General features: G+C 38.8%; 1 long non-coding RNA gene across 3 annotated transcripts in view; it reads left to right on the top strand.

Annotated features, from left to right (window-relative positions):
- LOC148114881 (uncharacterized) overlaps positions 1-27,225 on the top strand; it is a 90,704-nt gene extending 63,479 nt beyond the window's left edge. The window contains exons 1-3 of one of the 3 annotated variants that reach the window (XR_015732897.1): positions 6,555-6,758; positions 12,135-12,247; positions 27,067-27,225. This is a non-coding gene — a long non-coding RNA (uncharacterized LOC148114881). Of the gene's footprint in view, positions 1-6,554; positions 6,759-12,134; positions 12,248-26,818; positions 27,016-27,066 lie in introns of those variants that run through there. The other 2 variants (XR_015732899.1, XR_015732898.1) reach the window with 2 other exon arrangements.
- Positions 27,226-27,691: the final 466 nt, after the last annotated feature.

The following is a 27,691-nucleotide window of genomic DNA, read 5'->3' as shown; positions in this document are numbered from 1 at the left end:
GATTTTCGGGCCTTCTGGGCCCACCAGAAGTAGGGAAACAGGCTGTTTCCTGCCTCTGGAGGGCCTGGGGGTGGGTGGGGAAGGCCTGTTTTTCTTTCTTACCTGGCTCCAGATCCTCTCTGTGTATCTGGGAACGGCTGTGTATCTTCCCACTCCCTTGGAGGCCCTACAGAGGCTCAAAGGGCCCATTTCCCCACTCCCGGTAGGACAGGAAGTGACTTTTTTCCTGTCCCCAGCCTTCAGAGACTCCTAGAGAGGTTCCTACAGACTCCTAGAGAGTCTCCTACAGACTCCTAGAGAGATTCTGGAGGCTGGGGACAGCAAAAAATGTCACTTCCTGTCCCACCGGGAGTTGGGAAATGGGCCCTTTCAGCCTCCGTAGGGCCTCCAAGGGAGTGGGAAAGGCTGTTTTCGCTGTTCCCAGATACACAGAGAGGATTTGGAACCAGGTAAGAAAGAAAAACGGGCCTACCAGGCCATCATGTGCCAGGAGCGGGGGGGGAGGGGGGAGGGGGTTGCACACACATGCGCATTGGCACATGCATGCGCGACCCTCCCCCGCCCCCCCTCTCCTGGCACGCAATGGCAAAAAGGTTAGCCATCACTGGTCTAGAAGCTCCACTTCAAATTCTGTAGGTATGTGTATTTTTCTCTCCACAAACTTTATGCCCACTCTTATCACCTATGCTTGATAACTTGCCCTAATTCCTTGTTTGGACAAGCAAAAATTCCATCTTCTTTCTTTTTTTTCCAGAATGAGATTCATTCTCAGATTTACCTTGAGTTGATATCCTTGGGTATCAATTAAAAACTTACCTGCAACCTTTATCTAATCTGAGTCAAAAACACACTTTTTTTTTACAAGAGTGGAAGACCAACACAAAGTGTGATATAGCCTTTTGTACAAGTGCTCTACTCTTTGCAAAAATGTAATACTATCAAAACAGGGAAACACCAAATAGCAATTATTTTGTGGTGACGTCTTACTGAAGCCATGTAAAAAGTGAGTGACCATGACAAGTTGTGGCCATTCAACACAGTGTTTATTTTCATTTCAGTTCCAGAAGTGCCACAGGATCAAGATAATAAAAATATCATAATATCATGACACAACCTCCACCCCCTTTTGTACAAGTGTGTGATATCACAATGTATATCCCAAAAGGTGGGCCTTGCATCGTGATGTTGTGTTGCTACTTTTGTCACTTCCCTTCCTTCACTCTCCTTGCAATTCCTTTGGTCCCTGAACTGAAAATATTGAATAAAATAAAGTTGTATTAGTAACACAAATCCAGGAGAGGGAGTGGCAGAACCTGGGGCAGAATTAAAAGAGAGATTAACCTGGAATTTACATTGGCACAAATGAACTTAAGTCCAATTCCCCCCCTTGAATTCTATGGACCCTTATCTAACCCCAGGCAGGTGTTAACTGTTAGTTGAGAAGATTCTTATGTATGGGCATGATTACCAATAAATTAGGTTAACTGGACCTTTATGTGTGGACCTGATCTTTTGTACCTGATAACAAAGCTTATATGTTCTTCTTCTTGTCACTATAATAAGAATTTAGCTTCCTCCCCTTTTTCCTGGGAAATACTACTGACATAACAATGTAAAGCAGGGGTGTGAAACTCAAGGCCCAGGGGCTGAATCTGGCCCATGGGGTGCTTAAATCTGGCCCATGGGGTTGCCCTGGAAACAGCAAAGGACTGGCCCACGGTGCCTCTGCCAGCAATACTGAGCTTGGGAGGGCCACAAGCTCCATTTTTGCTGGCAGAGGATGGTAGGAGGCTGTCACAGCTGAAAACGATGGCCCTCCTGAGCTCCGTTTTCGCTGACAGAAGGTTACAGGAGGCCATCGGAAGCCCATTTTCTCTGGCAGAGTGCTTGGGCCACCACAGGTATTCCCGACATGAGTGATGTTGATCAGGCCATGCCCATCCTGGCCACACCCACTCCGCCCCCCAAAGTCAAATGCAACACTGATGCGGCCATCAGTGAAATCAAGTTTTAAACCCTGATGTAAAGTATTCAGATTTGAGGACAGTGTGATTTTAATCTCTGTCTCCCCCTTATATAAATCATTTAGAATCTAAATCTATTTTCACCACTAAACACTCCTGCCGTGCTTTCAATAACCTGTTCATTCATTCATTTATTTCATCAACAAACTTCTATCACAAAATAAATCTCAGCCAGATTCTTCATATCATTTTGCCTCATAGTTAATCTTCATTGAATTTTTTGAATGAGAACATTCTTCTCCTTTGCTTGACATGATCAGTCAAGACATACAAATGGACCTTTTTATTCTTGGATTCCCTCATTTTCAATATGAGGGATCATTTCCCTGTTATACAGTTGGATATCTAACATTTGAGAATGCCTAGCTTAGAAATCTCCAACAGGATTCTTGCGATGATGAAATGCTCAGTGATAGATGATTTCTGGTTGCATCAAAAATGAGAACATGGTGTTTTTAAAGAGTTCTTTGAAATTATTGGATCTGTTTAAACAACATGCAATCTGATTTAGTTCAGGAATAAGTCTCACTGACATTTTTTTATTCTCAAGGAAGAAAGTACAAAGATTCATTTATGTTTACTGGTAATATTGATTAAGTGGGACTTTACCCCAGTTTGTGTGCTTAGACTGCAGACTGGCTCGGAGTAGTCAATTTTTTGGGGTGTGTGTGTGTAAAGAGCTGCATGAGACATTGAAGAATATTTCAGACCCTCCTCAAATGAGACATACTCATCTCCACTTGCTGTGGAAATTGATGGGAGGCAGAGGGGGAAAGGAAAGAAGGGCAAATGACAAAAGTAGATGATGAGGCAAATGTCTGTCTATTGTCCCCTATGTGTAAATTGATTTGCACAAAGCTCTATCCCTACTATCTCCCCCCCCACACACAGTTGTGCCAATTTTTTTTTACTGCCTTTGAGTTGGAACTGCTTACAACTATTCTCCCCAGTGAAAACTATTGACAGCTAATAATGATATTAGTTGTCAATAGTAGACAATATTCTTATACAGACAGATTGCTAAATCTGGCAAGATCAAAATCCTTATCTTCATAGTGATTCTGTTAGACAAAAAAAGTTCTACTGCCAAAAGCAGTAAGTAAATTGTAATTGTGATTGTGGTTACTGAGAAGAGAAATTCCCCGAAAGATCTTGTATAAGGTCACTGTTTCTTTATATCTGCTCTCTATGGCTCAGTGGTTGCTGACCAGATGGAATGTAAGAAGAGCACAGATGCTTGACAGAAAATTTTATTTTGCCTTTGTGTACTACATGGTTTCTAGAGAATTCATGCACATAGATCTCTAAACCGTAGATAATACAATTTGATTTTCTTTGAAGAAAAAAGATGAAGGCATTTTTGGACATAACCTATGATACCTCTGCCTAAAGACTGCTTCTATATACTTGCCTTTAAAAAGGTTTCAATATTTACAGTATATTTGAGTACAAAAAGAGCCTCAAACTGGTTTTGAGTTCCCAGCCCCAAGCATTGTTTCCAAAGAACAAGGTCTTGCCTAAAGAGGGGAAATTGTATAACCAATGACTTTTTTTAAAAAAAGTAAGATATGACCAGCTTGACAAAAAGAAGGAAATCATGTTTTGTTCAAATTTATACATTAGGGCTATGCAATGCTTTTGGTTGCCAAAGAGCGCTCTAGGGTGAGCAGAGGCCTGAACATAGGGTTTATGTGCAGCTCTTTAAAGGAGCTACTCTCTTTTCCCAGAATCATATGATAGCCGTATGAATTGAGTATCTGCATAGTTTAAAGAAAAGACACAAAGATGTGTGTGATATTTGACTTGAATTCTTGATATGACTCCATGCATACAGTGCTGTTTTCACAGGATTCACTGATTCTGTATAGTCTTTCAAACTAGTCCTTCTGCCAGTCCAACATTGAAAATGTTCATGAGAATATAAACTGTTACTGTCCACACTATTGCACATGTTATATATATTTTCCCCACTCTACTTGCAAATTAAAAGTAAAGGTAAAGGAGTCCCTGTGGATTTTACTCTGTTAGTTGTTGTCTCCTATAGGGGATGGTGCTCATCTCCATTTCAAGGCCATTGACCCAGCTCTGTCTGAAGATGCTTCTGCTATCATGTGGCCAGCATGACATTGTGGAGTGCTGTTACCTTCCCACTGAAGTGGTACCTATTAATCTACTCACATTAGAACTACTAGGTTGGCAGGAGCTGAGGCAAGGATGGAAGCGTACCCCATTGTGTGTCGCTTGGGTCTCGAACGTGGACTCTCAGCTTTCCAGTTGACAATCCCAGTGTCTTAACTGCTGAGCCCCTGTGTCACCCACTCTACTTGCGAGGCTAGGTTGAAATGGTCCTTGAGCAGAGCTTGTGAGCAGTAGAGTCTGCAGGGCCCTCAAAAGTTGGCATTCATAACATATGACTGAAGCCCCACTCCTTTCATATATCTGTCAATGTTGCATGTATCTATAAAAGGGCACAGCACTGATTTCTCTGCCACAATTACCACCTTCACTTTTTTTAACTCCCCTCTGGCAGACACTGTAGCTTTTGACCATGCAAAAATGGCCAATTCAAGCTGAAAGCTACCGTCAAGCTATTTTCAACAGCAAAAATCTGTGCAAAAAAAGTGATCCATTGGGAAGACAGTCTGAATCATTAACAATAAATGGCTACAAGATAAATGTCTTGCTCAAAAGCCTTCACTCTATGCAAGCCCAAGAGATTCTGCATTTCATCTTCCTTCTGGCTGACTTCAAAAATATTGCATTTGTATATGAATTTGTTAGGGCATGTGAGTATATAAAGCAAAGTGCACACATTCAAGAGTAATATCAAGTGAACTTTTGAAACAGAATTATGTGCATGTACCAAGTAATACAATGCTGAGCTTGTCGATCAAAAAGTTGGCAGTTCAGCAGTTCGAATCCCTAGTGCCATGTAACGGGGTGAGCTCCTGTTACTTATCCCAGCTTTTGCCAACATAGCAGTTCGAAAACACCTAAAAAATGCAAGTAGAAAAATAGGGACCACTTTGGTGGGAATGTAACAGTGTTCTGTGTGCCTTTGGCATTTAGTCATGCTGGCCACATGACCATGGAGACATCTTTCGACAGCACTGCCTCTTTGGCTTTGAAACAGAGATGAGCACTGCCCCCTAGAGTCAGGAACGACTAGCACATATGTGCGAGGGGAACCTTTACCAAGTAATATTATGTCAGAGTGATGACTTTTCAGCATAACAGTATGAAAGATCTGTGAAAATTAGTAATTGAATAGACTCAGCAGTGAGAATGAACGTATGTTTGAAAAAAACAGTCTGGTTTAATCTGTAAAGTTTATTTAATCATTGTTCCTGGTGCTTAGTTCTAATTATTGGAAATATAGAATGGCAGTCAAGGACAACTATTCTTTGGGTTTTTATTATTCTTACTATTACTACTGAAAAAGGGTAACATTGTGACTTTGCAATCATGAATCAAGATACAATAACCTGGCTGGATTAGGAATAACATAATTAATATAGAGACAAGTTAACTTGCTGCTCAAGTGCCAGACGTATCAGCTGTTTCTGCTTTATTGTCATATGAAGGATGGAGAGTGGGAATAAAAACAGTATAAAAGAACAATTGATTTTTTTTCTATTATATTTTAGCAAGTAGAGCAGTTCTCTTTTTTGCAAGAGAACTACTGATTTGATTTTTTATATCTTTGTCAAAGCTCCTTCTCTGTCACAAATGTGTGTGTGTGTGTTTTATACAATGAAATTGAAAGTAATAAATACCAAAGTTATACTGAAAATCCAATTTCCAGCATATGGGTACCTGTGAATATCGAAGGCCCTATTCTGAAGAAGGGAGATAATAACCTATTATTTGTGGCCCCCATCTAAGTTCCTCCTTCTAAAAAATGCCTATGGTTGGTGACCACAGATGCTGACATTTTCAAGCAGATTTAAAATATGTGGTTGCATTGTGTTTATGAGTTATCTGGGGGGGAAAAGTAGCAGGCAAGGTTTTTTTTTCTGAATAAAGCAAAGAAACATAAAACTTTGCCTTATGCTACTGTGCTTTGACACATCCTACTTTAATGCGGTGAGTGATCTTTGGACTAATTTTTAAATTCCTCAAGAGATCAATTCACATCTTGGGAGAGATCAACCTGTCCTTTCTCTACAGCCTGAGATTATGTGAAAAAGAAGGGAGAAATGAAAAAGGAATGCAGAGAAAGGGAATGAGGACAAAAAGGGTGGGGGAAGAAATGTTGCAAATTGCAGGAGGCACCCCATGTTAGTCTGTGGTAGCAGAACTTCAGAAAGAGTCTGATAGGAACTTTTCTAACTAACTAATTTAAGCTTTTGTGAACTACAGTTCAGTTTATCAGATTGACAGAGTGGTTTAACTAATGTAGGACTGAACTTTTTTGAGGTGCAATTAGGATGGGAAGGGTGAGTATTTATACAGGTTACGTGTGAGAAATATTACAATACCATATCAATTAATAAACATAATGTATTAAGAACCCATTGTATATGTTAGGATATGGTGCATGCCTAACAGGTTGTCCAGGCAATATATAAGCTAACATGATGAATATGTATTCTATGACTTTAAGAAGTACTGCTGAGTCATTGTAATGCTGAGTCATTGTATCCTGATTGGATAAGCTCTGTAGTAACTGTATTTAAGGAGAGCTTGAATGTAGTCATTGTGGACATGCCACCATCATGACCTGTTATCAGCGTGAGCTTGCTACTATTTATTACCTACTGCTGTTTTGTAATTTCTACTTGATCTCTTACATGGTCTAATGTGATCATGGTTTATTTATTCTGTTTTTAAGAACTATTTATATTGTTCCTGTTTGATCCTTTTACTACGAACTGGTAAGAAGAATTTTGTATCTCTGGACTGATTATGACTGGCTAAGACTTGGATTGATTAAAGACTATGAGATTGTTTTTTCACTACAAAGTAAAAACTTTGATAAACCAGTTTATATGTATTTTATTCATTGTTGCTCTCAGCACCGTTTCCATGTGCTCTATGCTCTGCTGGTTGTTAACACAACAATATCCTTAAGAGTGTTGTTGAAACTTTTTGAGATATCCTAAAACTTTTGATGCATGTGAATCCAGATATTAGAAAAAGAGTTCTCAACCACATCCAGATTCTTTTACTCTTCCAATAACTAATATTATTCCTAAAACAATTACACCCTGGTTAAAAACAACAACAAAATATTGTCCATATCCAGCCTATGTTGTGAGCTGTGGGTCTCTCAACATTTAGTGAATCCTATCAGGAGTGTATTCTAGTAGTAAGATTTGGCCTAGGGTGCATAAAAATATACCGTATTTTTCAGAGTATAAGACGCACTGGAGCATAAGATGCAGCTTAGTTTTTGGGGAGGAAAATAGGGGGGGGGAATCTGCCTACCAGGTATTCATCTGACTAGCGTCCTTAGTTTAGTCAGCTTCAGCACATTAGTTTGCTAGTTTTGAGCATGCACGCACATTTTTTATCCCCTCCTTGGGGATAAAAAACAGCTCTCAAGCACAGCTGATCTTTGGAGAGAGAAGCAATGAGAAAAGCAGGCAAAGCATGGAGATCACTTCACTTGCTAGCACCTCATTAGGGCTGAAAAAAGCTCTAAAGCACAGCTGAGCCTCAGAGGGAGCAGGCAAAGCACGGAAGATTGCTTCACTTGCTAGCGCCTCATTAGGGCTGAAAAAAAGCTTTGAAAAAGCTACATTCAGAGTATAAGACACACCCAAATTTTCAGCGTCTTTTAGAGGGGGGGGAAGTGCATCTCATACTCTGAAAAAATATGGTAATTTAAAGTTGCTGGGAGCTCAGGTTGAGAAGAGGCCACTGCATGTTGTGGAAGAGGTTTATGAATAGTAAACCAGTTTTTCACCATAATCAGTTTTAAAATACACATAAATGGTTGTCAAACTTTGATTGGATTCTCAACATTTCAAAGAAAAATGTGTTCTACTAAATTGGTATGTCATGAGTATATTTTATGCTTGTGCATAACCCATGAAACCATTCAGGTGAGACTACATTATTCCTCTACCTATCATGTCACAAAAGGATGAGCAATGAAAGGGGAGTAGAAGTGGATAGAAGTGTGATAGAAGATATAAGAGTGATAGAAGTGGAACAGCTTGCCATCAGAAGTTGTGGGTGCTTCATCACTGGAGCTTTTTAAAAAGAGAATGAAAAGTCACTTCTCTGAAATAGTATAGGGTCTCCTGCTTGAACAGGGGGTTGGACTAGAAGACCTCAAAGATCCCTTCCAGTCTATTATTATTGATTGATTGATTGAATTTCTCATAGAATTCTGCCTCTTTGGGAAATTATTATTGAATGGGTATGTAAATTCCTGAGACTCTGGCTCATGACTCGGCTGAGGACTTGGTGGCCACCTGGGACAGTGTGGCCGCCAGGGCCTTGGACTGCATCATGCCTTTGCGGCCTCTGACCCGGCACTGAACTCACCTAGCTCCTTGGTTCTCCAAGGAGCTGAGGGAGATGAAGCGCCGGAAAAGACACCTGGAGAGCGGTTGGAGGACCAGCCGTTCCGAATCTGACCGAACACTGGTGAGGTCTCATATTAAGACCTACTAGTGGCAATAAAAGCGGCAAAATCTAGCTATTTTTCTGCTCTTATTGCATCATCAGATAATCGCCCAGCCACCCTGTTTAGGGTGACCCGCTCCCTCCTCCATCTCGGAGTGTGGGATGACCCCTTGCAGGGTCGAGCTGAGGACTTTGTGCAGTATCTGTATGATAAAATCGCTCAGATTCGGGAAGGTCTGGCCTCTGACTGGGTAAGTCCAGACGGGATGATTGAGGCAGGTCTTGAGAGTGTTATCTGGGAGGAGTTTGATTCTGTGGCTCCCGAGGACGTGGACAGGATTCTGGGACGGCTGAACACAACCACATGTTTATTGGACCTGTGTCCCTCCTGGTTGGTGCTGGCTTCCCGGGAGGTTACATGAGGCTGGCTCCAGAGGATTATTAATGCTTCTTTGAGTGAGGGTGTCCTACCGGCCGCCTTGAAAGAAGCGGTGGTGAGGCCCCTCCTCAAGAAGCCCTCTCTGGATCTGGCTGTTTTGGCTAACTATCGTCCAGTCTCCAACCTTCGTTTTATTGCAAAGGTTGTTGAGAGTGTGGTGGTGCAGCAGCTGCCACAGTACCTGGATGAAGCTGTCTATCTAGATCTGCTCCAGTCCGGCTTCAGGCCTGGGCACAGCACGGAAATGGCATTGGTCGCGTTGGTGGATGATCTCTGGAGGGCTCAGGATAGAGGTTGCTCCTCTATCCTGGTCCTATTAGATCTCTCAGCGGCTTTTGACCATGGTATCATGTTGCGCCGATTGGAGGGGTTGGGGGTGGGGGACACCGTTTTGCGGTGGTTCTCCTCCTACCTCTCTGACGGGTTGCAATCTGTGTTGACAGGGAGGCAGCGGTCAACCCTGAGGCGCCTTGTTTGTGGGGTACCGCAAAAGTCGGTCCTCTCGCCCCTTCTGTTCAACATTTATGTAAAGCTGGGTGAGATCATCCTTGGCTTTGGGGTGGAGTTTCATCAGTACTCTGATGACACCCAGCTGTACATCTCCACCCCAGGCCACCCCAACGATGCCCTTGAAGTGATGTCCTGGTGCCTGGAGGCCGTGCGGGCCTGGATGGGGAGAAACAGGCTCCGACTCAACCCTTCCAAGACCGAGTGGCTGTGGCTTCTGGCATCCCAATATAGCCAGCTGGTGCCATCGCTGGTTATTGGGGGCAAATCACTGGCCCCCACGGAGAGGGCTTGCAACTTGGGCGTCTTCCTGGATGCACGGCTGTCTTTAGAAGAGCATATGACAGCTGTGGCCAGGGGGGCTTTTTATCAGGTCCGCCTGATATGCCAGTTGCGTCCCTTTCTGGATCGGGACTCCCTACGCACAGTCACTCAGGCTCTCGTCACTTCCTGCCTGGACTACTGCAATGCTCTCTACATGGGGCTCCCCTTGGGGTGCATCCGGAGGCTCCAGCTGGTCCAGAATGCGGCCGTGCGGGGGATTATGGGAACGATGGGGCACTCCCATGTGACACCTCTCCTGCGCGAGCTGCACTGGCTCCCGGTGGTTCTTCCGGGTGCGCTTCAAGGTGTTGGTGACCACTTTTAAAGCGCTCCATGGCTTAGGGCCGGGGTATCTACGAGACCGCCTTCTGCAGCCAATAGCCTCCCACCGGCCAGTACTCTTGCACAGAGAGGGTCTCCTCAGGGTGCTATCCACCAGACAATGTTGGCTGGCAACCCCCAGGGGCAGAGCTTTCTCTGTGGTGGCACCCGCCCTCTGGAATGACCTACCCCCAGAGATACGCACGATACCAGACCTCCGGACTTTTCGTCGGGCCCTGAAAACTCATTTATTTCATCTAGCCGGGCTGGCTTGATCCCATCCATTTGGTTTTAATTTGAAATTGGTTTTAATTGGGTTGTTTTAAATTGTGGGCCGAAATTATTTAATTACCTTTTAAACTGTTTTTTAAATTTTGCATGCCCTGTTTTATCTTGGCTGTTCACCGCCCTGAGTCCTGCTGGAGAAGGGTGGTATAAAAATCAAATCAAATCAAATCAAATCAAATCAAATCAAATCAAATCAAATCAAATCAAATCAAATCAAATCAAATCAAATCAAATCAAATCAAATCAAATCAAATCAATAAATAAATAAACTAATCAGATTAACCCTGTGTCCTGTCAGCCCAACCAACTTCACAGGGCTGTTGTTGTGGGGAAAATAGAAAGCAGGAGTTTTAGGTAAGCATACTGCCTTGAGTAAACATTCAAAATCAAATAATAAATAATTAAGATAATAAAAATAAATAATTAAAAATCAAATAATAATGACAACCCAATTGTGCTGGAAGTATCATAATACACATTTTAAAACTTAGCATCTGTTAATGCTTTACTAGTTTATTTTTAAAAAAGTAACTGCCTTAACTGCACTTATTGCCTGTGTATTAAAGGGTATAATTTTGTCTTTCTGTAACCCATAGCACTTCTCCTTTTTTCTGTTCAATTGTGTCCTATTTTCAGAGACCACCTAGACTACAGTTTTCTTGGCCAGATTTTTCAAAAGGTGTTTGCCATTGCCTCCATCCTTGGGCTGAGAGAAACTGCCTGGCCCAAGGTCATCCAGCTGACTTTATGCCTAAAGTGGGATTAGAACTCATAGTATTGGGATTTTTAGCCTGATGTCTTAACAAATTCTTCTGACCACTAAAGCTTTATTTTAGTACGTGCATTTATATAAGATAGAAAGCAACCAATGTTTTCTTCTACCTTTCAAATAGGTGCAGATCATTTGAACAAGTGTCAAGAGTCCTTCTTTAGCTGCTTTTTGAAAATGCAAAATAGCTACAGCTGTTCTAATGCCCATTGCTCTGCTTCCAGCTCCTCCTTGTCAAATGACTTACTTTGACAGTATTTGTAATGCAATCTGAAAAGTTGCTTTTATGTTTATAATCTAACTTGATAAACATCACAGCACCTAAATGTAATGCTAAAGACAATAAACGTTTGCCCAGTATATGGTCACACATACCAAACATACATCATGTCTTTCAGAAGGCCTTAAAAACTTGGCTGTCTCCCATAAGAACATAAGCAGTGCCCTAGCCCATTTAGTCCAATGTGGGGTTCCCATGGTGGCCAATTAACTACACAAGGAAGCCCAATAGTCTTCCAGCAGATGGCCTTCAAAGGCTCTCATGCTGCCATCAAAATAATAGTCATTGGTTCCCATGACTTCCATGAATCTATCCAACCTTTTTTTTTAAGCTTGACATCCCATGATATCAAATTCCAAACATTCATTATGTGTTGTATAAAAATTAATCAAATAAATAAATAAATAAATAAATAAATATATCAGTTTGTCTACACTAATTCTTCAAGATTCAATTTGTTTGGGTGACCTTTGGTTCTAGTATCTTTGCAAGGGGACAACAGCAATAGCTAAGCAGTATTCTTTTAGTATTATGGATGCTGATGACATTAGATAATGGCTTTGATTAAATAAATTAACCTTTTTTTCCATTAATATATAATAGCAATGTCAAACTGGTGGCCCAAGAGCTGGATGCCTCACATGCAGGCCACGCCCACCCCAGCTCTGTGAAGGGGAAAAACATTGTGAAACATCACATGATGGCAACATGACACGGTGAGTTTGATACCCATGATATATAACTTAAACTATTCACTCATTAAACATTTATTTTCAGATGCATATTCCACATAGTATCATGCATTTTATCTAATATTTGCTACAAAACATTCAGGTACTCAGCTTGGCATATCTGAATATAAAACTGCATGTACACTCTTATCTCCAAGCTACACTCATGTGCCATTGTTAGAAACATTCCTTGTACATTTATACATATATGCCAAGTAACCAAGTAGCATCATATTTTAGTTTTGGTTAGATTTTCATCCTGCCTTCCATCTGATAGCAATGCTGTCTAACCCACATTTTTCTATCTTGTCAAGTAATAGATTATGGTCTACTTTGTCAAATGCCTTACTGAAGTCCAAATAAGTTATATCCACAGCATTTCACTGAAATCAAGGCAGAATCCTTATATTATTCCTTACCTAGTGTTGTAACTTTTACAAGCTTTCCATTCCACCTACACGTGATCTACTTCTGAATTTTATCATCATCACTATGCTCAGCAACAACTTCAACTCCAGATTCATGCAAAATATTCCATTCAGTCCTATAGCCTTTCTCTAAATCAACAAATGGGCAATATTATTTTTTTTTACATTCATAAATTTCTTGGTGACCTGTTGAAGAGCTAAAATCTTTTCTGCATATCCATTTATAGTTGTAATACCTTATCACACTTGCCAGATGTTGTTCATTGTCACTTTTGTGTTTTTTAGTATTCACTTCTACCACACTTTTCTTTATATGGGGAGCAACAGTTGAGTTTTCCAATTTTCAGGTACACATGAAGTTTGTGCACACATATTAAACAAGTTTCACAGATGTTCCATAATTAAATCATATCCATATGTTAACATTTCTTTATTTACATTATATAGATTTGTGGAGTTTTTTTTAAAAAAACAAACTCACAGCTATGCCTTTTCATGCATTTTTCTAAAAAAAAATCCAGTAACATTCATTTGAATTCCACTCATCAACATATCAGTATCATTCTGATAGAAAACTGTAAAAAACTTCTTCCAGCATTTCCTCACTTCTGGTTCATCCCAAAGCATTTCATCACTTTTATTCTTAATTTGAATTATTTTGCTGGAGGCTTTTTATTTAGTTGCCTGCATGTATTTCTGTAATATTTTTTTTCATTCTACCCAAAGTGTTGTGTATTTCTCTGTCTCTTTTAAACTTAACCATTCCTTATTCTCCTTGACTATTTTTTTTTTACTAATCTGTCTGTATATACCTATTATTATAGAATATATTTTCTCTATTCTTGTTTTTTACTGCAAATGTTATCTTACATCCACAGCTTTTTCATAAATTCCATCAAGTATTCCTTTTACTCTGTTCTAAGGATTTTCCACATGAATTTTCCTTTAATTTTGTTGGCAAATTAATTTAACTTATTTTTCATAGAAGACTTATGATTTTGCTTCTTGCAATCATTCTACTTCCACTTTTGTTTCTTTCACTTCTTTTCTTTCCTTTACTATTTTTCTCAACAACCTTTCTTGATCCTATCAACAAGTGGCTTGTTCCACGCCCAAAGCCCTGCCTCTTCGTTTTTTCACTAGTTCTCTCTGTCCTTCTTAAAAAAAGGTGTATTTGATTTATATTCATTTATTTGCTGTGAATATGCATAAATACACATTTGAGGCAAATAGAATGTTTTGCTGATGTACAAAAATAGTCTTTGGCATAGATTTTGAGGTCTCTAAATTACTATTTTGTGGACTGTTTAATTTAATCAATTTTACCAATCTGTTAAGGATACCTAGCAAAATAATTGTTTTCCCATGGTTAACACACAATTTCCCCTAAAACTCCTGTCTAACACTACCATTATTTTCATTCCCTTGAGCATAATATCCCCCAGTTATCAGCATACGGATTTTAGTTTTCATATACATTCACAATCACCTGGAGAACAGTGATTCATGCATTCTGAAATACAGTTTTTGATTCATAATTAAACCTGAACACTCACTTTCTTTTATAAATTTTTCGTCTCCACTCCACAAGTTTAGACAGTCTGCATTCCAGTTTTATACAGTCTCCTACTTCCCTTTAGTTTCTTGGATTAACAATATCACTGAATTCATTCATTCATTAATTCCTGCTCTTTACTGTTTACTCTTTGCAATCTTCCACATACTGTAGTCATCACAAGATACACTGAGAGTTGTTATCTCTACATCCCTCAAGGATGGTCAGTTGAGACTTTCACATTATCCTTCTTAAGATAAAGAAAGAATAAGTTTGCCATATCCTTGCCATATGCAGTATTCTACGCTAATCATGATAATAATAATCATTTTAGGTAAAATTCTGGCCATGTTTTATGTAGTCTAGTATCTCTAATCCCCCGAAACTCTCTTGAAAATCCATATTTCGTTGCCTGCTCCCACCAACTAGGAGAGAGGAAATTTACTGATGTACTCTCAAGATGCAGAAATGATCCAGGAGTCTTTTTTTTCCCACTGCTTTCATCAAAAAGCTTGTGAAGATGCAACCCTTTGAACCTATTTTATTCTGATTCCCTGAAGCTCAGCTTTGATAATTTTACACAATTTTAAGATGAGTAGGGTGAAAGATATAGGGCTGCAATATAGCTTAAATTGGAAGGCAACATAACAGTTTTGCCAGTTTCAAAACAGATTTCTTTAGCTGTCAAAATTTTGAAAAAACTCTGCCACCTGAGGTCAAACATAAAAGATTGTTTTTCAAAGAAAAAGAATAAAATAACTGTTCCTGAATACTTTTGTCCTCTAAAAGTCTGCATAAATATTTTCTAGCAGGTTTTTTTTAAAAGGGCTACATTCCTATAGGAATAATCTGCTAGGAATTGTACCTCATGTTAATGATGGAGGAGTTGAACCCTGCAATTGCTGTGGCCACCTATTATGGGTTTTGGACAATCTCCCTGACCTTTCTTTCTATCCTCTTTCTTTTCTCTTCCTCACATAGAAGACTATTGAAGAAAAGACAGCTCAGGTTTGCAAACTCCCTTTGTCAGTGGAGTGGGAAAGGTCTGTCTTTTTTTCTCCATCTGAAGGTAATAGCTAGCTAGCTAGACAAACAGACAGTCAGACAAACAGACAGAGTTGAGAACTCTGTAATGTACAAAATATCTGATAAAGTAGAAAAAGGTCTGCAGAAAAAGGTTTGATATGGCCATGTTGATTAAGGCCTGTTAACTATGTTAGCTAATAGGGAGTCTATAGTCAAAGAGAAATTCACACATAAATAACTACCCTTTGGGTAATTATTATGAATTCCATTGAAGCCATTAGCTTGCTGTTTTGTAAATAGAGTGTGAGTTTAGATGGAACTCTAAACTCATGATCTATCATGCCTCTTAGCTCTGATAATTCTTCTACAAAAACTCCCTTTAGATATTATTCCCTCACTGTATTAACCTCCTGTAAGGGGAAAGCTGGACTGCTTATCATACCTGGATCTCTCTATACTTCCTTATTGTTCTCAGGGTGGAATTAAAAAAAAAAAAGATCCCAAAACTCTTTTAGTCTTCTTACTTTCTTCATCCCATAAATCAAAGGGTGGGAATTTCATCAAGAGTTGCGACCTGATCACCGAGCATACCTCTCATTTTCTCCTATACAACATTTTGTAAAAAAAATAAATAAAAAAAATTGCTTGAAGGAATGATGCCCAAATAAGGCTAATGTATAATAACTGACAACATTGGTTTTGAGTAATTTTTTTTTTCATACTACAAAGTTCCAGCAAAGGAGAGAATGGAAAGTTCATTTCTTTTTGGCAAAGTTAGTATTTCAAGCTGGCCTTTTCTGAAAAGATACATAGTCCCTGTGGGCAATTCTTCAAAAGCTTCTCTGAAATGTGTTTCTAAATTACTTGGCTTCTTTTGAAAATAGCACCCTGATGTTACAGTTTGATATATAGACTGCACAATTGGTTCTACCTTTCCATCTGTCTAAGACACAATCCATTAATGATCTGATTTGCCTGCCTTCTGCAACACTCTGCTACTTGAATTTAAGTCCCATCTGTAAAGTAAATTAGAGCAATTGTTCAAACAAAACCAGTTTAAGAATGGTAAGAATACTGTGCAAAGCGTTGCTGGTTTTCCTGTTCTTTTCCCACTGTTCCCATTGCTGAAACATGATTATGTAGCTGCTGACTTAGATTACATCCTTCAATCTCACTTTTATTCGTAAAAGAAGGACATGTGCATGACATGTTTTCTTGAGGTCATCATCCTATTAGCAAGATACTCAAATATTTTTATTATGTTGCTTTTGTATTATAGAATGTCCTGTCTTCTTAATAAGAACTGGTCTCACTTTAATATTAAGATATAATTTATTTTCAGTTTGATATAAACACCTGGATTGTTTTGTTTTATATGGTTCCCTATTTGTGTTATTAATCTATTTACCATATTATACGCTTTTCATCACTTCTATAATAATTCCAAAGGATAATCCCAAGTAGGCTTTAAGCAAACCTCTAAACCTGTACTCTCTTAGAATCATAGCATTGCAAATTCTTTTTATGCAATATTGTACAAACTATGAAGTTATGAAGTGTTGAAACCATCAAATGTGCAATACATTAGTCTAGACTACATCAGCAACAGTCAGGGGAGCAACAAGAAGAAGCACAATAGTGCAACTTTTAAAAGGTGGATGAGCAAGTAATGTTTTCAAGGAAGATTGGCTTGTTGTTAATCACCTTTGTGGCCCTTAAAAAAAGAAACCATAAATTCCATAAAGTAATGAACAGATTGTCATAGCAAAGCGCCATTATCATAGGTATTCAACCATACCTAAGAGGATTGAGAAGTCCTTCACTTTTGCCTCTTCTCCACAACATTGCAATTATTGTTACCATATAGAATAGTTCTCTATTCTCATTTTTGCTCTCCCTAATTTTATTCATAAAATTTGGCATTTGTAATTGTTAACATGTATATACTACTAAAACACTAATGCAGTGTTGGTGAACCTTTTTGGCACTGAGTGCTGAAATGGGAGCGTGCATGCATTTGTGGGGGAGCACCAGGAACTGGAAGAGCAGCTCCCTGGCATGCATGCGCAGGAGCACCGGAAACTGGAAGAGCAATTCCCTAGTGTGCATGTGTGCACTGGGAAGCTGAGCTTCTGGTTTTCAGCATGTGCATGCATGCCAGTCACCTGGTTTTCCAATTTCTAGTGGGTCACAAAGACCAGCTGGCCGACACGCATGCACATCCCGGAAACCAGAAGCTCAGCTCAGTATACTTGAGTCCAGCTGATGTCATATTCCCATTGAATATTTCAGGTTTGTTGGAAATTAAGACAAAAGAAATATAAATATTTAGACTTAGTCCACAGAGGATATTTAAGCCACACCCTGCTCAGGAATTGAAATTAAAGCACCTGTCCATGATAGATGTGTGCCTAGCCTCCATCTGAACTCATCCATCAAGGGGAGTGCACCATCTTTTTGGGTAACTGGTTATTTTGTCAAGCTACTCTTAGTGCTAGGAAAGTTCTCCATTCTCCTAATCAGCATTCAGTTAGAAACTGCTTTCTTATAAATTAGTTCCTTTATTTTATGTCATGGGCACTGGATTGAAAAAGAACAGTTCTTGACCTTCTATTTCAGGGGTGTCAAACTCGTGTCATCTTGGTGACATCACATGACGTATCGTGACTTTTTTCCTTTTTGCTAAACTGGGCATGGGCATGGCTAGTGTGTGATACATCTGGTCCGTGGGTCTTGAGTTTGACAGCCCTATTCTATTTGATATCACTTCAAACTTAAAGTGTGCCACCATATCACTCAGTTTTCTTTAAACATTCTCATTTCCTTCATCTCTCTTAACAGGAATTAGTTTGTAGTTTCCTGATGCTCCTTCCCCAAACATATTCCAGATTCTCTGAAATCTTCTTAAAGTTCGACACCCAGATTTGAACACAACATTTGAATGGGTTTGGACAAATACTATGGTGGAGTCAGTGGTGGGATTCAGCCAGTTCGTACCACTTCGGGAGAACCGGTTGTTAACTTTCTGAACAGTTTGGTTAACTGATTGTTGGAAGAAATCATTAGGGCAGAGAACCGGTTATTAAATTATTTGAATCCCACCACTGCATGGACTTATTGGTTTTCATTACTAAGATTCATGCTTATGTTGATACATCTTACAATTTCATGTGCCTTTTTTTTTGCTGATATTTAATTTATAGCCAACTCCAGTCATGTTCTCTTATTCAAAAATCCCAGTAGTAAGCCTCTCTAGGGAGTTGAACCGCCATTCATTCCTTTTTCAAAAATTATGTTTATTAAGAGTTTTCCTACAAAAATTATGAATTATTGTCATTCATTCATTTCAGTTATGTTATCTTCCCAAAATATAAAGGTATTCACATCACACTTTGCTTATTGATACCTGTAGAAGAAAGGGAAAAAAAGGAATTTATACTGAAACTATCTCATAATATACATATTTCTTCTTAGCAAGGGTAGATGGTCTTTTATAGCTTGAAAAGCTAGTAAGCAAAATACTTTCTAAGAACCACACATGGGTACAGGGTTGTGCACAGGTGGGAGCTGTCAAAAAAATCAAGATGGCACAATTGAAGTAGCACCCCTTTTTTACATGTGTTACATGCATGATACATAAAAATGGGCACGGGGCTTTGATAACTTGGTAGCAGCAACCATTTGGACATTTTAAAGCCCCTTTGGGTGTGCCTGTGTCAATAGTATTAGATAGGAATCATTTCACTAATTTGCATTCTATTAAATGCTGGGGCAGAATCTGTAATTAGCTTGATGCTGCTACAAACCTGCCTAGCTTTTTGAACATAGAGAAATATGAAAGAGTTCTTTCAGTCACCTTGTTGATTTTAGAAAGTAAAATGTGGACTTTTTGCGGGAAAAGAACAATCACTGGTCAGGTTATGTTCCTACTCATAGGGGTCTGCAAGAATTGAAAAGGGGCGAGGAAAATGCTGACATATGTATTGTTTTGTCAGACATTTCACCCTTGTTCATTATTGCATTTTGAACAGGAGGCCTATGTCCCTGCCAGGTCTATTTTTATATTCATTAGGCCTTGCTGGCTTAAAAAGCTACCCATTGGAGCAGTGAGTTGTAGTATTTTTATATTGGAGCTGGATACAAAAGTACTTACAAATCCCCCACTAAATTTGTGGGCAGAGAAATTGGGTTGGTTTCTTTGGAGTCCCCTGTAGCAATAAAATATTTTAGTGGGAAAAGGTCTCTCTTGATGTCTTTTTTTAGCATTTGACTAAAGTGTGGAAGGTGAACTCGGCTGGAGCAATGAATGCTTATTGAAAGTGTATGTGAGGTCATTGACCACTCTGTAACTCTGTGTTACAATCCACCCATGAAAGTCTTCAAAATCCTTTGTCCTTAGGAAACATTTCTAAACAAATTACTGTGATGATCAAATTGAATGAGAATGGAAGATTATTTGCAATATTTACATAATGTATGATATATGGATGAAATATCCAGAAACCAAGCTCAACTTTACTTTCCTTGGACAGATTTGTATAAGCTAATCATGTTTAAACTGCAGAAATCCAGATGACCATTAAACAGCAGCAAAGAGAGATAGATTATATTAACATTTTAAACCACATATTGGTTTCCAGATAAACACTCAATCCAGTGGTTGTCTGGGAACCAACCTGTGATATACTTGGTTTGATCACATGATGATAGCATCCTTGCCAAGTCTCCTCATCCTATGCACACAAAGCCTGTTGATGATAGAGAATCCTATGAAAAAGTGAGGCTAAATATACTGAATGGAACAAATAAACATGTAATATTTATAGGATAAAGGACGATGCGTTATTTTTCCTTTGTTTTATTTTAGCAGCAGTTTTGTCTTATTTTATCAGCCTAACATTCTGCTTTTTGCTGCATATTCTGCTCTGTTTGTTGCAATGTATCTTATTTCCCCTTTCTGGTTTTAATATCCCCTTCCCTTTAATACACTTTTTACACTTTTAAAATGCTCTTTCTTAACACTTTCTAGTTTGATACATTCTTTTCCCCCACAGCTCTCCAACATCTAGCAAAGCTTAATTTAATGCCATGTCCCAAATAATATGGTGGAAGGAAACAAAACTGATCAGCATGCCATTGGAAAACTGAGAACAATGACCTTAATATTTACTTCTCTGTCTTCTTTGAAAAAGTAACGGTACTAGATTCTACTTCCATAGAAAGAAATAGAATTCTCTCAGAATTCGTATTCCTTTCTGAGGCGGTATATCTATAATACCTGACAATGATAAATAGACAATATGTTTTATCTATTTCCCATACTAGATTTTAGCCAAAGTTGTTGTTAAGCTACGATTTTTTTTTCAATATCTGAAATAATAATAATAGGAATAGGAATGTTTTCTCTCAGTAGTACAGTAATAATTTATCACCTTAATGTAACCTAATGTTATTTATTGTTTTTAGGAATACACTTAAAACTGTAAAACTAAGATGCTTTCTAGGTGACTAATTGCATTCTTGAATGTATTCCTGAATGCTTTGCAAGGCTACTCCTGCCAGCTTAAACTATAATACAGACACTTCAGTGGAATAGAATAGAATAGAATCTTTTATTGGCCAAGTGTGATTGGACACACAAGGAATTTGTCTTGGTGCATATGCTCTCAGTGTACACAAAAGAAAAGATACATTCACCAAGAATCATAAGGCACAACACTCAACAATAGTCACAGGGTACAAATAAGCAATCAGGAACAATATCAGTATAAATATATAAATTGTAAGGATACAAGCGACAAGGTTACAGTCATACAGTCATAAGTGGAAGGAGATGGGTGATGGGAACGATGAGAAGATTAATAATAGTGCAGACTTAGTAAACAATTTGACAGTGTTGAGGGAATTATTTGTTTAGCAGAGTGATGGTGTTTGGGAAAAAGCTGTTCTTGTGTCTATTTGTTCTCGTGTGCAGTGCTCTATAGCGTCGTTTTGAGGGTAGGAGTTGAAACGATTTATGTCCAGGATGTGAGGGGTCTGTAAATATTTTCACAGTCCTCTTTTTGACTCGTGCAGTATACAGGTCCTCAATGGAAGGCAGCTTGGTAGCAATTGTTTCTGCAGTTCTAATTATCCTTTGAAGTCTGTGTCTGTCTTGTTAGGTTGCAAAACCAAACCAGACTCAACAAGACAGAGACAGAGACAGACACAGTACCAATGTAACATCTCAATGAAACTCTTTCAAAAATATTGCTGGTTACTAGATTAGAATTAGTCTATTTGGACAGAATAGGGCAGGGGTCACAACTGGAAAAAATCCTGTTCTTATTAATCTTATGATTGCTAATATCAAATCATCAGTAAGGACATCTGACATTAATTTTAATAAATGCTCAAATTCATTCAATTTAAAACTTTAAAGATCAGAGTCAACCATTCTAATTAGAACTAGATACACACTGATAATCAGTACAACTACCGTAGTACAGAATGTCTTCCAATTTTTTCTTCCAATATTCATATGTGCTATTAGATTCAAAATTACTTTCATTCATAAGAATCAGATTCTTATGTGAATAAAATACTTGTGCAAGGATAGGCAGTTTTCTGGGCAGTCCAGAGGTCCCCAACAATTCCTTACTATTCATCATGTTGGCTATTTATTTATTTATTAAATAAATAGATTAAAAGAGTTAATGCTTCATTTGTTTTGGCCTTTTGGCGTTGAAACCTGCACAGTAAACAACTTTATAAACAGTGTGTATAAAGATATTTGGATAATATTCATGAAAGCCATGTTATTTCCCAATAAAATTTTCTTTTCTTTCTTTCCTTTTTCTGTAATACTTAAGATATAGAAACTTCATTAAGCAGACATGAAATCAGTAAAGCAAGAAACATATTTTCCAGGAAGCCTAATATCTAATTAAGTATTCTTCTGATGCTTTAATTTCCATTTCTGAACAGAAATACCGAATCCCTCTGGAGGTTTATTTGACAGAATGTCCCACTATACTTTTCATATAACTGCATGTATGAATGAACTGTCAGTAAGTAAAATCTCTGTAATTTCCACGGCCCTATAATTAAGTTCTCCAATGCCTATTAATTCAGAAAATTGCGCCATTATATGCATGTGAACTGCATTCTTTTTGTAGTTCTGAATTAGCACATATGTTAGAAATCTCAGTCATTCTGTTGTGACAACTAAAGGTGTGTTTCTTCAACACAAATGTGGAAATAGAATTGCAAGGCTCTAAAAGACAGCTATTTCATTAAACAATGGATGCTATAAAATTCAGAAAGTGCTGGGGGGAAAAAAGAAACACAACAAAAGCTAATCAGAACACATATTTTCCCACCTCAAGTCTGATACTTCCTAGATTGATTGACTGTTCGCATGCTAAATAAAACAATCATTGTTTTATTATAGTTTTGCCTATATTCTGAATCCTTAGTCAGTTTCCTTTTTAAAAAACAATTATTAAGTTTTGAAGAGAACGTAAGAACTAATACAAATGAATACAAGTAGTCCTCGACTTACAACAGTTCATTTAGTGACCGTTCAAAGTTACAGCAGCACTGAAAAAGGTGACATGGCCGTTTTTCACACTCATGACCTTTTTAGCATCCCCATGCTCACGTGATCCAAATTCAGATGCTTGGCAACTGGTTCATATTTATGACCCTTACTGTGTTCCAGGGTCTTCTGATCACCACTTATGACCTTTTGACAAGCAAAATCAATGGGAAACCAGATTCGCTTAACAACCGTGTTACTAACTTATCAACTGCGGCGCTTCACTTAAGAACTGTGGCAAAAAAGCTTGTAAAATGGGGCAAAACTCACTTAACAAATGCGTCACTTAAGAACATACATTTGGGGCTCAATTGTAGTCGCAAGTCGAGGACTACCTGTACAAAAAAAAAGAAAGAAAGAACAAAGAAAGAGAGACGGAAAAAGGTAGAAAAACCAAAAGTGCAGTGAGAAAGAACACAAAAAAAGAAAGACACATTTGATTTCCTCTGCAAGAAATATGATTACAAAATTATCTTCTACTCCAGTGATGGTGAACCTATGGCACGTGTTCCAGAGGTGGCACTCTGTGGGCATGCGAGCTGTGGTCCTAGCTCAGTTCTGTCACGCATGCACGTGTGTCTCCTGACGGCAACCTGGTCTTCAGATCTCTGCCATGCATGCGTGAGGGGCGGGGTGCATGAGCAGGGGTAGCACATGCACGCATGGGGCATGCATGCACAGGGCCACACACACATGCAGGGGGCATGTAGGGGCACACATGCATGCATGGGGGGAGGGGGCATGTGGGGGCATGCACGCATGCGGGGGGACATGCAGGGGGGGCATGTGCATTGCATTTTGAGGGTCACACACATGCGCACTTTGGGTACTCAGTCCGGAAAAGTTTAGCTATCACTGTCCTACTCTATGGTTACAAACAAGCTGACTTTTATTATTATTATTTTTTTTTCTATTTCTTAAAATTACAAGTCATGAGTATGTTTTTTTTCTTCTGTTTCCTGCAAAAAGTCTATACAGGGTTTCCAGTCACCCATAAATGCAGATATGATCTGTTCTCCTATCCAGAAAGTTAATTTAGCCATCTCTGCAAGCTCCATCATCTTCACCAACCATTCCACAGGGTTGGGGGGGAGGGGTAGTGTCAAACGTTATTTCTGAATAAGTTTCCATTTGACATCTGATGCCTTCATTCCTGCACAATACTTGGCTTCCTTGGGCTACAGGGGATTGTACATCAATCCTAGAAAGTAGGATATTGTGACAGTGAAGATCTTTCTAAAGACTTGTGTTGGGAACTTTTTTAGCTTAATCATAAAAGGTCCCACAGAGGGTTATTCTCAGTGTGGGATTCTCAACTTTTAGAGTTTGTTCTGTTCATCAACCTGGAATGTGCTGACACTACAGGCAAGCTTCAAGGCTTGTTTGTTCTCCCAGACTCTCCCAGGGTGGGGGAGCTGGCTTACGGAAGAGCATGTGAACAATGTAGATGTAATAATTAATGTATTTTTCTTACTTCTGAAAGTAGAGTTAGACAGCTACAGTATATGGGTAGAAGCTGCTAGAGATACCATGAGATAAACACAGCATGCCTATGTCTTCTTGTACAAATGAAAATCCCCACAATGCATCACATGACTCCCAAATAGCAACCATCAGAACTTCACCATCTTTATTTATATGCAGAGCAAAAACAAAAAGAATAGACATTTTCAGTCACTAGGGTGATTTTTTTAAAGAGACATAAGATACCAGTCACTCTCTAAACTGACAGATCCTTTCCAAGTTCTCATGCTGACTTATGTGGGTAGTATTGATAGTGATATGGGCAAAGCACTTTTCTGTATTTGCTCTACAGAATGCCCTTCCTTTTATGATACATCAAACCCCAATACTGATAAGTTTTAGATACTTTTTTAAAAATCATCTTTTCTGTTGGCCTTCCTCAGCTGTTAACCCCACACACCAATATTTTGGGGTGTTTTCATTCCTTTCTCACACTGTTTAAACATTTTTTTTAAAAAAAATATTTGGCATTTGATTTTATTCTATTTTCATCTTGCATATTTCAGCATCATTATAAACCACTTTGGGATTTAAATTATGAAATGGTACATAAATATTTATAATAAGTAGTATTATCATTACGGCTGTATACTGTAGAAACATCTGACCACCAAAGTAAAACTTTAATTAGTTTCATTTTTTCTCCCCTGTCCCCTTCATTCAGTTACATAATTTTATATTCTGCATTTAACATTCAGGGAGCAGATCACTTACAGTTGAGGGTAAAGTATATCATCTAACTTACAGTACTGTTAAATGAGGTGTGCAATGCTAGATATATTGATGGTTCTCTTGAGCATTTTGCTGAATGGATCCTTAGTATTTGTCACAAAGATGAAGGTGCAACCTTCCTATCTTTTTAATTTTCTGTTACTAATTAAACATGAAACACATTGAATTGGGATGGGGGAGTCCTTCTCACCTCTAAGCTTCAAACCCATGAGAGTGACACAGGAATTTACACACTGCCTCTTAAAGTGAATAATAATTTGATAAACTGAAATACATATTTTCTCAAGGGATGCTTTATAACCAAGTAAAGGCATCTCCTGTCAAAAGAAATACTGGAAGTTAAAAGCTCAGTTTTGATGAAGTGATTTGCTTTAGCACTTAAAGAATCTGATAATCTGGCTTCACATGTTTCATCTCATCCATTGGTGAAGTGCTCACTTTCCTTTAACTCACCTCATTTGTGAACGATGAGGATGAAACTGAAGGCAACCCAAACCAGGGGTGAAATCAGGCGTGAAATGTTCCTGGTTCCGACTGGATCGTCCGATCCGGTAGCAATGGAGGCAGGTGGTTCAGAGAACCGTTAGCAAAAATCCCTCCCCCACTCCATGCCCAGCTGAGCAGCACAATCATCAGAGGCTTTTTTTTTACTTTTTAAAGCATTTTTTCTACAACCTCTTTGGCCGAAAAAATGCTTTTAAAAGTAAAAAAAAAAAGCCTCTGATGATTGTGCGGCTCAGCTGGGATCGTCAAAGGCTTTGAAAAGAAAAAAAGCCTTTAAAAGAAAAAAAGCCTCTGCCGATCAGGCAACTCAGCTGGGATCGTCAGAGCCTTTTGAAAGCATTTCTTTACAACCTCTTCGCTGAAGAGGTTGTAGAAAAAATAGTTTTAAAAGTAAAAAAAAAAGAAAAAATGGCCACGCCCACCCAGTTACATTACCCCACCACCACCATGCCACACCCACAGAACCGGTAGTAATAAATTTTAGATTTCACCACTGGGTGAAATGCTACCGGTTTGCACCAATTCGGGCAAACTGGTAGTAATAAAAGCTACCGGTTTGTCTGAACCAGTATTTCCGACAATCAGCTGTGCCGGGTGATTTAGATTCACTAGAAAGCAGGAAATCCTGCTTTCTAACGAATCTAAATCACCCGGCACAGCTGTTTTCACCCCCTTCACTGTTTTACTTACCTTCTTAAGCCTCCTTTTTCTGCGTTAAGTGTGCGTTTGGTGTGCACTGTGCATGTGTGTGCATGCAGCGTGTATTTGGTGCACACTGCACATGTGTGTGCAGCATGTTTTTGACATGCATTGTGCATGTGCGCATGCACAGAATGCATTTGGCGTGCACCATGCATGCGTGGGCAGTGAACCGATGGCAACCCGTGGAGAATTTTACCACTGATCCAAGCAACTGAAGAAGTGGGAGTGAATTCCTCAATCTAGGAGGGCAGATAAGAATGGGAAATCAGTTTGCCAGTTGGGACTAATAAAATACCTATTGGATAAATTATATTGATAAAAAAAGGGCAACAGTCCAGCATTAATCTGATTTCAATAAATAAATTATTGCAACTAATCTCCATTTTAGTCAATCAAAGTAGTGCAATTAATTTCCATTTTAGTCATTTGAAGACTGCAGTTGTCTCCTTAGAAAGCGTGCTGATGACTGAAAGGAAAACATTGTTTCTCAATTTATTTTGGATTAGATGAACAGGAAGTGTCACAACACCCACTGAACTGAATGAATTGTGAAGGAACAACTCTTCTCCTCATTCCCAACTTGGAAAAGCCACCCTTCCAATAACCACATAAAAGTAGAGCTCAACATTTAAAGCAAAACATCAGAGGACTTCACTTCTCTACAACATACCATACTTTGCATAGCATCTGCTGCACTGGTCCAGCACTCTTATGATTACATCAATCCTGACATCTCTTCATTCCAATATTACAGATTTGGTGACTGAAGAAGTGGGAGATGCTCAGTTCAGAGCAGAAGTGAATTTCAAACTGTCCAGTGTCTTTTTGAAAGCCTCCAGTGATTGAACACTCACAACTTCGAAAGGCAAACTATTCCATTGGTTGATTGCTTTCACATGAGGAATTTTCTCCTTAGTTCTAGGTGGCTTCTCCCCTTGGTTAGTTTCCATCTATTGTTTCTTGTTTTGCCTTTTGGTGGCTTGGAAAATAGTTTGCCCTACTCACCTTTTCTTGCTTTGTAGGTGACAGCCACAACAACAACAACAACAACAAAAGATGTTGACTATGAAAACAATTTTCCCTTTGGATGAAATAATTTACTACACCATATGTAGCCAGGAGGTATATTTTTCAGGGACAGTGGGTTAAACTTATTTAAATGGATGATGAAAACTCTGAAGAAGTGATATCTGTTAAATGTGCAAAATCTGGCAAAAGTTAAGAGGAATTAATTTGAATGGTTCTCAATGCCTTGCCTAATGTTCCAGATATAATGTAAAGAGTCTTTCAAAATAAAAAAAGATGGAAAACTTTTCTTTTTTGCTCTGTTCCTAAGTACATGATATTTTAGTTTGTTGACATAAACTGGTTTTTTCCCT

This window comes from Pantherophis guttatus, chromosome 3 (assembly GCF_059756535.1).
Source record: "Pantherophis guttatus breed Tessera chromosome 3, ASM5975653v1, whole genome shotgun sequence".
Lineage (NCBI taxonomy): Eukaryota > Metazoa > Chordata > Lepidosauria > Squamata > Colubridae > Pantherophis > Pantherophis guttatus.
The sequence above is the reverse complement of the archived record's forward strand: the minus strand, read 5'-3'. Positions and strand labels throughout refer to the sequence as shown.